This window comes from Pinus tabuliformis, chromosome 9 (assembly GCF_031772625.1).
Source record: "Pinus tabuliformis cultivar Carrire ecotype Pingquan chromosome 9, CPIR1, whole genome shotgun sequence".
Taxonomy (NCBI): domain Eukaryota; kingdom Viridiplantae; phylum Streptophyta; class Pinopsida; order Pinales; family Pinaceae; genus Pinus; species Pinus tabuliformis.
Genome location: NC_142307.1, coordinates 628255714 through 628268793, shown reverse-complemented (window position 1 = coordinate 628268793; position 13080 = coordinate 628255714).

The window sequence follows — 13080 nt, the reverse complement described above, 5'->3', positions numbered from 1 at the left end:
ATCAGGTTCATACCTAGCCTCAACACATGCAATACATCTGTAACACTAGTACTTTCTCTTGACTCCCTCTAGATGTCAATGGTGCCTCTCCTAAATGGATTACATTTAGTTTTGTTTCCCATTGTTATATGGAAGTCCATATCCTCCTTATTGTAGCTGGAGAAATAATATCTAACTCACGTCATGTGAGCTGACTCTCCACTGTTTATATACCTGAATCCCTGTGAAGCTGAGCTAGATAGGAAAGTTGCCTGAGAAAACTCGTCGTCCAATTTGAAAGGCAAATCTGTAGACCCCTAAATATAAAATATGTCTATGGCCATACTGGAGGTTTCTGGAAAACTTACTGAAGACATGCTGAGTATAGTTTTGTGTGATTTTCTCTTCTATTCAGTGTTGATCTGCTACTATTAGTCTAGTTACAAACCAACTATGCCCATATCTACTTAACTAATTCTCTGATCTGCTCACTGAGACTAATTCCTACATAATTTATTTTAATCTTTTCCTTCTTTTTTCATAAAATTATTTATAAAATACATTATTTATTTTTCTTAAAAAAAAAACTTATATCAACCCTGGATATAGATATTTTAATATTGATATTTCTAATTTTCAATTTAGCTTATACTATTTTTTAAAATAGTATTTTATTATTATTATTATTACTAAAATTTAATATAACTTTAATTTTATCTTTAAGATATTACTAATCATTTTATTTTTTTAATAAAATTAATTTTTTTTAAATAAATTTATACAATCATTTAATTTTGGTATTTTTACTTCTCTATTTATATTATTAAAATATGTTGTTTATTTTTATTTTTATTTATATTATATATTAAAATATGTTATTTATTTTTATTTTTAAATTCAATATGATATGAATATTATATATATTCAATATGTTTTCGTTATATATAATTCTTGTATGGATTGATAATTTAATGAAATTATTAATGTATTAGATGAATATTATTGACTTTATATATTTAAATCATAAGTCCTAAAGAATAACTTATTTTGAGTGATTCAATTTATTTTCTGTGTTTAGCGCGAGTTTTAATTAAAGGTAAGATATTTCTTAAAATTAAAGTTGGTTTCTAGAGTTAAATATGTTATTAGTTAAATGCTAATTTGTTATTAACTGAAATTGAATATGAAAAAGAAAAAAAAAAAAGATCTCAAGCTTTCTGAATAAAATAGAATTATCAATTTTATCATTATTCGAATTAAATTAAATGGCTCAATTTGAATGTTCGAATTTTTATCTCTATAAGAAAATGGTAACTCAAAATATGCCATAGCTTTTCCATCATCTCAAAAAATAAAAATAAAATGTTCCCATATTCAGTAATCAATCAATCTAATCAATGATGAATCCTACAAAGTTGTATTTTTTTTTATTATAATGGTATTTTTCAATGATGAATCCTACAAAGTTGTATTTTTTTTTATTATAATGGTATTTTTTTTATTATAATGGCGGATTGTATAGTTGGCTAGACCTACCAATCAATTAATCTATTAGGCAAATTCATACCCATTTATCCCTTCCTTAAATGCCTACTTAGAATAAAAAAAATATGGCTCTCCGAATCATGCAAAGTTGTATATTTTATTATTATTATTATTACAATGGTAGATTGTATAGTTGGTTGCACTGGAAAATGGTCAAAAAAAACTATGAAAGGAGAAATAAAGATGCACCAAACCTATGTGGAAGGAAATAATATTAGTATCAAATGTACACTTCACAACCTTTTTCCACTTTTTTAGAATAGAGTTTGCTTTCTAAGGCATAAAAAGGCTTTTGTGTTTATTTATAGGTCTGTCTAGTGAAATACATAGCCAAGTCTTGTAGATACCATGTTGAATAAAGGAAAGCTCATGTATGTACTTTTGGTGAGTATTTTTAATGGCATCAATATTCTTTGTGATGACTACATCATTTATTCACAATGGTTTAGCAAAGGTTTAGCAACTTTGTGCTAACCCTTGTGTTGACTAAATTTTGAAGCAATCTTAAGAAACCTCTCATTTCTCATGTTAATTGTATTTTGATTGTACATAAGGTTCCTAGTCACAACCATACTCTGAATGGAGGAAACACCAACTTCTATGAAGGGGATTATATATAAAGGTTGTGATAATTAGATTTTAAAAGATCATTTACACCAACTTTATGTATGTGAATATCAATGTAGAGGAAGTTAATTCATAATCAATAGATGGGTCGAGTGTTACACGGTAGCTTAGTCCCTACACTTAAGTTAGAAATTATTCTCTAAGAAAAATTTCATATAAGATGGTTGTGACCAAATTAACTTAGAATCATTTGTTGGGTCAAGAATTGGAGCTTCAACTGTAATTGATAGGAATTTGGGAGGGAAAACAAGCTTGAGCTATAATTGATAGAAATTTGGCAGTGTTAGGGAAAATTGATATCATAGGAAGACTCAAAAATTTCCACTTAAGTTCGAAATTATTTCCTCAATAAAATTGCATATAAGATGGTTGTATCCAAATTAACACAAAATTATTTAATAGGAAAATTTCCACTTAACTTTGAAATTATTTCCTCAATAAAATTTCATATAAGATGGTTTTATCAAAATTAACAAGAAATAATTTAATAGGAAAATTTCCACTTAAGTTTGAAATTATTTCTTTAATAAAATTGCATATAAGATGGTTTTATCAAAATTAACACAAAATAATTTAATAGGAAAATTTTCACTTAAGTTTGAAATTATTTTCTCAATAAAATTGCATATAAGATGGTTGTATCCAAATGAACACAAAATAATATAATAGGTACGCAAGCTTGAGTTGTAACTGGTAGGAATTTGGCATAGTTAGGGGAAATAAATATCATAGAAGACTTGAAATATGAAATGGGTACATGTTAAATTTATGTGCAAGTACATGATCAAATTATGTGCAGGTAGAATGTAAAAGACATCAAGCTTTTGATCAAGTGAGACAGTTCAATATTGAAAAATGGTCAAAAACTACGAGAGGAGAAAGAAACGACTATGAGAAGAGAAAGAAATATGCACCAATCCCGTGTGGAAGGAAATAATCTCAGCATCAAATGTACACTTTTATGAGGCATAAAAGCCTTTTGCGTTTATTTATGGGCCCTTGCCTGGTCAAATACATAGAAGTCTCATAGAATATCATGCTCAATAAAGGAAAGCTCATGGATGCTACCATAAGATTTCATCATGGTACTTCTAAATAGTGAATTAAAGTTTCTATGTGAGCTAAAAGAATTATTTAATCAATGGTAAACAAAATATTCACTTCTTTCATATCAAACAATGTAAAGTTGCTATCAAACAATGTAAAGTTGTTATGTCACTCACTAGCTTTATTGATATATCTATTTTGTAGCTCTGCTTTAAACTAGTTCATCCAATTTGTCATTTTCGAAAAAAAAAATCATTAGAAACCTCCTGTGTGGTAAAAGACTATAAGATTTTAATAAGTGAGACAATTCTGTATTGAAAAGAGCATATTTTTTATAAAATATTTTCTATTAGAACTTGCAAGAGCATCTTTGAAGATTGGGAGGAAATTTATATTATAGAATCTGTAAATTTGGTATAATGTAAGTGATTTCTCTTTATCTTATAGCTTTGAATGACATTTTTTTTACTAATTTTTATATTCAGTCACAATTCTTCTCGAATTTATGCCTTACGGCATTTCCTTAACAACATCTAGTGCAATTGCTAGTTATTATGAATCATAGAAAGTGTAAATACATATATGTGTTACTAGCCATCTAACTTGAAATATAACATAGGAATTTTTACCAACCTTTAGAATAATGTTGTGATTAACCTAAAAAATTTAATCATTTATTATTATGAATCAAAGAAAGTGTGAATTAAAAAGCATTGATTGAGTTGATTTACATATATTTGGAAGTTCGCCAAAATCCAGGAGCATCCTTTTCAGTGGACGGAATGGGGCATTAATGCTTGATCACGTGGGAAGGATAAAATTTTATTAATTTTCATGTATTTCGACCAAACTCTGAAAGAAATATGCTTTGCAATGGACTAAATGGCACATTCAAATTTGATTGCGTAGAAATGTAACCATTAATTTTATTAAAGATATAAAATAATTTTAAAAATAAATTACTGCAACCATTTGTATTTTGAAAGATATATTTGATAATTTTAATTAAGAATTATTATGTAGATATTTTTATTAATTATTTTTTATTATTTAATATTTTTTAAAATTTGTCCCAGATCCGGGTGTCTGACGGCAGTACAGGTACGTGGAATTTTGTTTGGATGGGCGCATGGTTGATCTTCACCGCCACTCATTCTCTCACAGCTCCGGTCATAACTTCCCATGTGCTCCAGATTAATGATGCTTTAATGATGCCAGTACATCCTCTTTTGCCGGTTAATTTCTTGATCATGGCGCTATCAACTTGCCACAATCGCGTTTCTCCCTTTCGCTTTGGTCCCTCCTTTGCAGATGCAGCGGTTTGCTCTCGAACTTTCTCAGGAGTAAACTGGGCTTTGGTTCGTTGGAGGAACTTCTGGCTATGCCCTCAAGCTACCCTCTGTTTCCCCTGCTCTTTCGCTAGCCACTCGTTTGTTGCTCTCCCTTTCAGCGTTCTGAGCACTGAAGCCAAGTTTGTTTTCATCCCTAACCGCTTCCATTGTTTACCAAGTAGCCCAGATCACCCTGCTCCTCCAATTATGCCGAAACTTCGACAGCGGATGAGCTGCAGAAGAGGCAGCTCCCGAGGGCAAATTGGACGCCAGGCCTTCTCTTCCACGTCGGACTACTCAACTTTCTGCTCGGACTTCCGCATAGATAGGTACCCAGCTACTCGTAGTGGACGGGGTAGGGGCAGAGGATTGCACATTGTAGCACCGAGCTCCTTCCAATCCTCGACTAACTCTGCTCAGTTACAATTCCCTTGTAGTCATGGCACTTTCTCCTTTATGGCCACGATCTCCATTGAGCTTAGCGAGCTCAATTCAGGTCAAGAGGCTGGTTCCCTTAGGGCGACTACGGACAGGCCGGCGGAAGACAAATCAAGCTCCATCCAGACAAACTTCGAATAGAGCAAAGCTTCAGGCTCTGGCAAAAGCAAAGCTTCTCAAAGCATGAAGAATCAGGCGGGCTCCTCTGATGACGACGATGATTACAAGTATGGATGCCGCATCATCGAGGAGCCGCCTGATCCCTCTCCTGATGTTTAAACAGGTTGGTTCTTTTTGGTTTTCTTGGAATTCAGCAAGCTCGAGAAGGTTCACTTATCACCTTCCTAGATATCATGATAAATGCATTAGCTCAAATTGCCAGTTTCTCATGCGAAAGTGGCATTCTGCTAACCTTCAGTTTTCAGTTTCGGTGCAGTCACAGCTACTTTTGTATTCAGTAATGGGTTGTCGCATAGTTGGTCACAGCTACTTGGTCTAGTTTTACTGTTTTGGTTGTCGCATAGCCCCGGTTTAATTCTCAGTTCCATGTACAACTATGGGGTTTTCTGGATTTTTGCTTTAGTCATGATCAGGCTCTCTACAGTTCTTGAGGGCAATACTCAGCTGGGTTTTTGCATACTGATCTGCTATGCTTGTAATCATGCCGCATCTTTGGGCTAGCTCTACGAGGCCATGGCCTTGGTGTAAATTATTTTTGTATTAATATAGAAGTAGCCATATTCAGAAGAAAAAAAAACAAAAAATTAATAAATTAAAAAAATTAAAAATTAAAAATTAAAAATAAATAAATAAATAAAAAATAAATAAAAAATTAAAAATAAATAAATAAAAATATATATTTTTTAAAATTTGTATTGTTTATTTGTAAATATTTATATGTATAATTGTTAAAGTTTGTGTTGTTAGTGAAGAAATCAAATTACACACAAAAGTTTAATTGATTTAAAATGTCAAAAGTTGAGGCTTTATAGATTTAAAAAATAAAACATAAAGTTTAATTAGTTGGCGAGAAAGACCTTTTTTATTATGAAAACTAAAGCAATAAAATATATAAAGAACTAAGAGTAGAGAAGCAAATTAATATGCATGTTTATTTCTCTAAATTGGTTGATTCAACCAGGATGGGCTTCTTGTTGTTTTGGAGGGGTTAACCAGGATTAGGAGGAGTGTGTGAAATTTCCAATTAGTTTTATTAAAGATATAATGTAATTTTAAAAATAAATCACTGCAATTGTTTGTATTTTGAAAGATATATTTGATAATTTTAATTAAGAATTATTATGTAGATACTTTCATTAATTATTTTTTATTATTTAATATTTTTAAATTTTTGTATTGTTTATTTGTAAATATTGATATGTATAATTGTTAAAGTTTGTGTTGTTAGTGAAGAAATTAAATTACACACAAATTTTTAATTGATTTAAAATGTCAAAAGTTAAGAGAGGGTTTATAGATTTAAAAAACAAAACATAAAGTTTAATTAGTTGGAGAGAAAGACCTTTCTTATTCTGAAAACTAAAGCAATAAAACATAAAAAGAACTAAGAGTAGAGAAGTAGATGAATATGCATGTTTATTTCTCTAATTCTGAAAACTAAAGCAATAAAACATAAAAAGAACTAAGAAGCAGATGAATATGCATGTTTTTTTTCTCTAAATTGGTTGATTCAACCAAAATGGGCTTCTTGTTTCCTTAAAATGCAGCAACTGTAATTTATTCTTCTAAGTGATTAATTATGCAGTTTATTTTGTTATGGAAAAATAACGAATAAATCACATTGTAATTTCTCCACCATAAAAAATGCAGTAGAAAATAAACTTGAAATTAAGAAAATAAAGAACACACACCAAATAAAATTGACATTGTTGTTTTTGGACAAATATCCCCTGAAAAACTCAATGTGGGAAAATCAACGCAGTAGATGAGGCATTTATTATTATTATGAAGCAGTGAAAATTCTAAGCTCAAACTAGATGCCAAACTGGCAATCCTCTCCTAATAAAATACTGGAAAAATTATTGTGGGAATTTTTCCCTTCTCCACAACCAATTTGGCAATAATCTGGCCACTCGAACTAGTTATCCAAGACCCCTGTGTAGACCTCTGCACAGATGCTAGGGAGAACCTCACATGCACTCCCTGGATCTACTTCTGATCAAGACGTCCTGCTTGTTGCTGCCTTTGGAAGTGATTCTTTAGCCCTCTATAAAATTATCCTCACCTCCAGAACCTGAATTGACCTCCTGCAGAACAAAATTGAACTGCCTCAATGAGGCTCTATGAAACCCCTGCGCGACCTCTTGTCGAATAACTCGACCTCTCCCAACTGACTTTCCCAACACTGGAAACCTGCAATAGAATCTCTATTGTTGTTTCGTTGCATTTTTTATTGATCTCTTGCTCAAATTCTCTTTCGAGTTGAACCTTCGCACTCTGGGAAATTTGATCTACCCACATCACCCACTCACTCGATGTGCTTATCTCCATCCCAACGTCCTAATCTTATAATATCTCATTGGTGATCCAACGACCATGATTAGATCCCAATATATGACTAAGATCATCTTAAACTCAATCCATGTGAGTTGCTAGAGCATTCTCACTTTTTTCAATTAATTCCCTTTAATTAATCGATTTCCCTAAGTTAGACTTAAGCATTTTTTAATTATTGGTCAATTAATTTAATTGAGTTGCCTCTAGGTGTTTTCTCTTGAAACATTTTTTGGGTTTGGAGATATTTTGTTTCATAGCCTCTCTGACGAAAGTCGAGATTAGAACACTTGTCCAATGCTGCAAAAACTAACACTCCCTCTTAGCGAGAAGGTGTTCTCCCTCCCATTACATCTTCCTTCACGTTATTGATGTCTAAAAACTAGGGCAACCTACCACTGTCCACCAAGTTACTACGTATACTTTGATTCATCCACCAACGATGTAGTTGAACCATCCTGCATCTGCATTGTTGTTGACACTACATTGTGCCACCATGCATTGCTGTCAACTCTTATCTACGGTTCAACTGATCCCATGTTGTTGTTTTCGTTGCAAATATTGCAACTGAGAACTCTGAATAAATTGTATCCTTCTAATGGCTTTGCAACTATCTCCTGAGTATCTGATTGTAACTAGCCTCAGCACTATCTACTAAGTATCTTTCCGCACCCTGACTAGTTTTGTGCCCCTCAATAACTGATAACAATTAGTTATGAAATTGTCCCTCAAGATCCGACTATGCCATGCTGACACTGATTTGTTTGCTACTGAAACAGGTTATCCATTATACCCATTTATTGTCTAAAATAGATGAACTTAGCTCTCCCTGAAGCTTTCGTGAGTACATCTGCAACCTACTCTTATATGGGAACATATTGTAGCTGGACTGCTCCACGCTGCACATAATCTCTAATGAAGTGATATCAGGTATCCATGTGTTTCAACTTATCATGAAACATTGGATTCTTAGAGACCCTGATGCAACTCTAATTATTACAATAAATATTTGTCGCCTCCAACTTCCGACTGAACAAGATGTCCAACAACGTCTGAGGTCGTATAGCTTCACACGTGGCTATGCTAGTTGCCATATACTTTGCTTATGAAAATCTCAGTGCTACTGATTTCTGCTTCCTGCTGCACCAAGAAACAACATGTGAACCAACACTGAAGAAACACCTTGATGTGTTTTTTCTGTCCACTGGACTGCCTACCCAATTTGCATCTGTTAATCCACATAGTTTGACACCATTACCTCAAGTATACCTCAATCCATACTCAACTATGACGCACAAATACCTAATAATTTTCCTCATTATCCATTGCACTCTCTTAGGTCCCATCATAAACTGACTGAGAGTGTTGACCGTGAAGCAGATCTCTAGCTTGGTGTTGACCAGATACATGAGAGAACTTGCAAGTTGTTTATACAATGTTGGGTCAATGTCCTCATCGTCTAATGCATCAATCTTCCTCTAGTTGGTAATCATAGGTGCATTAGGGAATTTTTGAGGTATAAAATGGGCCTCCTAAGGAAATTATAAAATAATAGTGGAAATAATAAAATAAGAATAGATTACATTATTAACTTTTAGAGGGAAAAAAGAAAAAACTATTTTTTCAACTCGTATTTTCAACTTATCTCCCTATGGGTTTACTCAAATTTCGATCAGAAACACTCATTGGATGCAAAATTTGATTCCTCATCCAAAGAGTATCCAAATTGCATACTTTTGATGGACCCTGCTCCATGAAAAATGAGAAATACATGAAAAACATGATTGCAATCACGTTAAAAATGAGAAATACATGAAAAACGTGATTGCAATCACGTTTTCTCATGTATTTCACATTTTTCATGGAGAAGGGTCCATTGAAAGTATGAAAAATGGGTACTCCTTGGATGAGGAATTAAATTTTGCATCCAACGAATACTCCCACTCGAAATTTGAGTAAACCCTTAGGGAGATAAATTGAAAATACAAGTTGAAAAAGTAGTTTTATTATTTTATTACTTTTTAGTATTTTACTTTTTACTCCAAAAATGGTGAATCATCCTCCATGGTTGACATCATCATCTTGAATCCTACTGGTTTTTATAAAGTTTATTTTGGTTGTACATTTTTCTTAGGAGGCCCATTTTAGACCTCAAACTTCCCCTAATGTAGACATGGATCTACAAACCTGCATCATGAATCACATTAGAATTTTTGTAGCATATCTCCTTTGACCAATGAAGATTTCCCCATCCCTCTACAACACTTCCGAGCCTAGGACGTAATGCATCAGTCTAAAATCCTTCATGTCCAATTTTGTTTCCAAGTTTCTCTTACAATCCTCTATGAGCCTTGATGACCTTCTTAAGAAGAGGTTATCCACATACAACACTAGGATGAGTGGTTCATCCTCTACCATGAAATAGTAAAGGCTAGGATATACATCACTCTTAATGAATCTCATCTGCTACAAATAGTTTTCAATCTGACCATACCATGCCCTAGGAGTCTGTTTGATCCTGTATAGAGCTTTCTTCAATCTGCACACATTTGTGCCCCTCTCATGTGTCTTAAAGCCCTCTAGTTGTTCTATATATACCTCCTCCTCCATCACCTTGTCCAAGAAGTATGTCTTTACATCCATCTGGTGAATTTTCCATCCCATCTACACTGCTAGAGATATAATTGACTGAATAAAAATATATTTGGCAACTCGGGTGAAGGTCTCCTCATAGTCTATCCCTTCCTTTTGTGCATACCCCTTTGCCATGAATATAGCCTTGTACTTCTCCACACTTCCATTTGTAGTGTACTTGACCTTATAGATCCACCGAGAGCCCACAACTGACATATCCTCAAGCCTCGGCACTACCTCCCAAACATCATCTGTCATGATGGAGTTGTATACTTCCACCATGGAATCTATCCACACCTGATGTTATGCGGCCTCCTAATAGATGGAAGGCTCTACAACCTATGCCACCAATGCTTGGTACGTTTCAGCATTAGGAGAATTTTGAGGTCTAAAATGGCCTTCCTAAGGAAATTATAAAATAATACTAGAAATAATAAAATAAGATTAGATTACATCATCAAATTTTAGAGGGAAAAAAGAAAAACACTAATTTTTCAACTCGTATTTTCAACTTATCTCCCTATGGGTTTACTCAAATTTCTAGCAAGAACACTCATTGGATGCAAGAATTTGATTCCTCATCTAAGGATTACCCATGTTGCATACTTTCAATGGACCCTGCTACACGAAAAATGAGAAATACATGAAAAACATGATTGCAATCACATTTTTATGTGTTTCTCATTTTTCGTATAGCAAGGTCCATCAAAAGTATGGAACATGGGTACTCATTGGATAAGGAATTAAAGTTTACATCCAACGAGTACTCCTTCTTTAAATTTGAGTAAAACCTTAGAGATATAAGTTGAAAATACAAGTTGAAAAAATAGTTTTATTATTTTATTATTTTATCATTTTTAATCTTTTTACCTTTTTACCACAAAAATGGTGAATCATCCCCCATGGTTGACATCATCATCTTGAATCCTATTGGTCCTTATAAATTTTATTTTGGTTGTACATTTTTTCTTAGGATGCCCATTTTAGACCTCAAGATTTCTCTAATGGTTGTCTACATTCTCGTTTGTTCGTCTTAGGAGCTCTAGTAAACTCCTATGCATCTCTCAATGTCTTACGAACTTCCCTGCTGGTTCGACCATTAGTGGTGGGAGGATCAACCAGCTCCTCATCCTGCCTCTGTTGCTCCATATGTTACTAACTCACTAGATCTCCCGCAATTGAGGATGTGCTAGTACTCATAAAAATATTGGATCCTTGTGACTATCCTTATGGTTATCCATGCGGCTGCCCCTATTGTTGGACTAATGGAGTTTTTGCTGGCTCACTCTAATCCCCTACTGACATCTCGTGAGATTTATTGAAGGCTTTGTCCTATACAAGCTTCACATCCCATCTTGTGATAATCTTCCTACTGCTAGGAACATAGATCTTATATGCCTTAGAGGTTTCTCTATACCGAACCAAGTATCCCCTTTTTGTAGTTTGATCCAACTTGGTACGCTTCTCATCTAGTACATGGAAATGATCTATGCTGCCAAAGATCCTGAAGTCACTGACTCCTGACTTCTTTCATGAGAAAACTTCTTCTGGTGTTATCTTCCCCAATTCCCTGTGAAGAACTTTGTTCTGGATATACATCGTCGTGTTACATGACTCTTCCCATTACAACTTGGACAAATCTTAGTCATAAAACATCGCTTTTGCAACCCCAACTCTAGACTTGTTCTTCTGCTCTGTTACCCCAATTTGTTGTGGATTGTATGGAGTTTTCCACTCCCTCTTGATGCCTTCCTTCACATAGAAACTGATGAAGTCACTATTTATGTACTCACCTCCACTATCCAAGTGAAGAAACTTTATCTTCTTCCTTGTCGCATTCTCTACTAGAGCCTTAAACTTCTTGAAGTGATCGAAGGCCTCATCCTTAGTCTTCAAGAAATAGATCCATGTTTTCCTAAAATTATCATCAATGAAGGTAACGAAGTATTCATACCCTCTAAGAGATATAGTGGACATAGGGACACAAATGTCTGAGTGTATAAGATGTAACACACCATCTGATTTATTTTCACTTCCTGGGAATGTTGCCTTAGCATATTTCCCAAGCATACACCCTTTACACACATCATCATGTTTTGTGCCTAGTTCTGGAACACCTGTTACTGTCTCCCTAAGAATTCCAAGTTCTCCGTGATGTAAATGTCCCATCCTCTTATTCCATAACTCATTCAAGTCTCTCCATTTATTACTACCATTACTTACTATTGCCATTGGACAGTTGAACTACAACTTATATAATATGTTGCTTCGTAGCCCAATATATTTCACCTTCTTCCAGTTCCAGTGTTTAATGAACACCTTCTTACCTACAAGTGGATATCATATCCCTTATACTGTAATTGAGATACTAAAAGCAGGTTCATACCTTGCCTCAACACATGCAATACATCTGTAACACTAATACTTTCTCTTGGCTCCCTCTAGATGCCAATGGTGCCTCTCCTAAATGGATTACATTTAGTTTTGATTCCCATTGTTATATGGAAGTCCATATCCTCCTTATTGTCACTGGAGAAATAATATCTAAATCACGTCATGTGAGTTGACGCTCCACTGTCTATATACATGAATCCCTATGAAGCTGAGCTAGATAGGAAAGTTACCCGAGAAAACTCGTCCTCCAATTTGAAAGACAAATTTGTAGACCCATAAATATAAAATATGTCTATGGCCATATTGGAGTTTTCTGGAAAACTTACTGAAGACATATTGAGTATAGTTTTGTGTGATTTTCTCTTCTAATCAGTGTTGATCTGCTACTATTAGTCTAGTTGCAAACCAACTATGCCCATATCTAATTAACGAATTCTCTAATCTACTCAACGAGACTACTTCCTATAAATGCGCCTGCCTTCTGGAACTGCTATTGGGCTATTCAAACTTTTACTACACCTACAACTGAAAATCGAACCTTTATGCCCAACAATTCACACTGCCTGGTTGG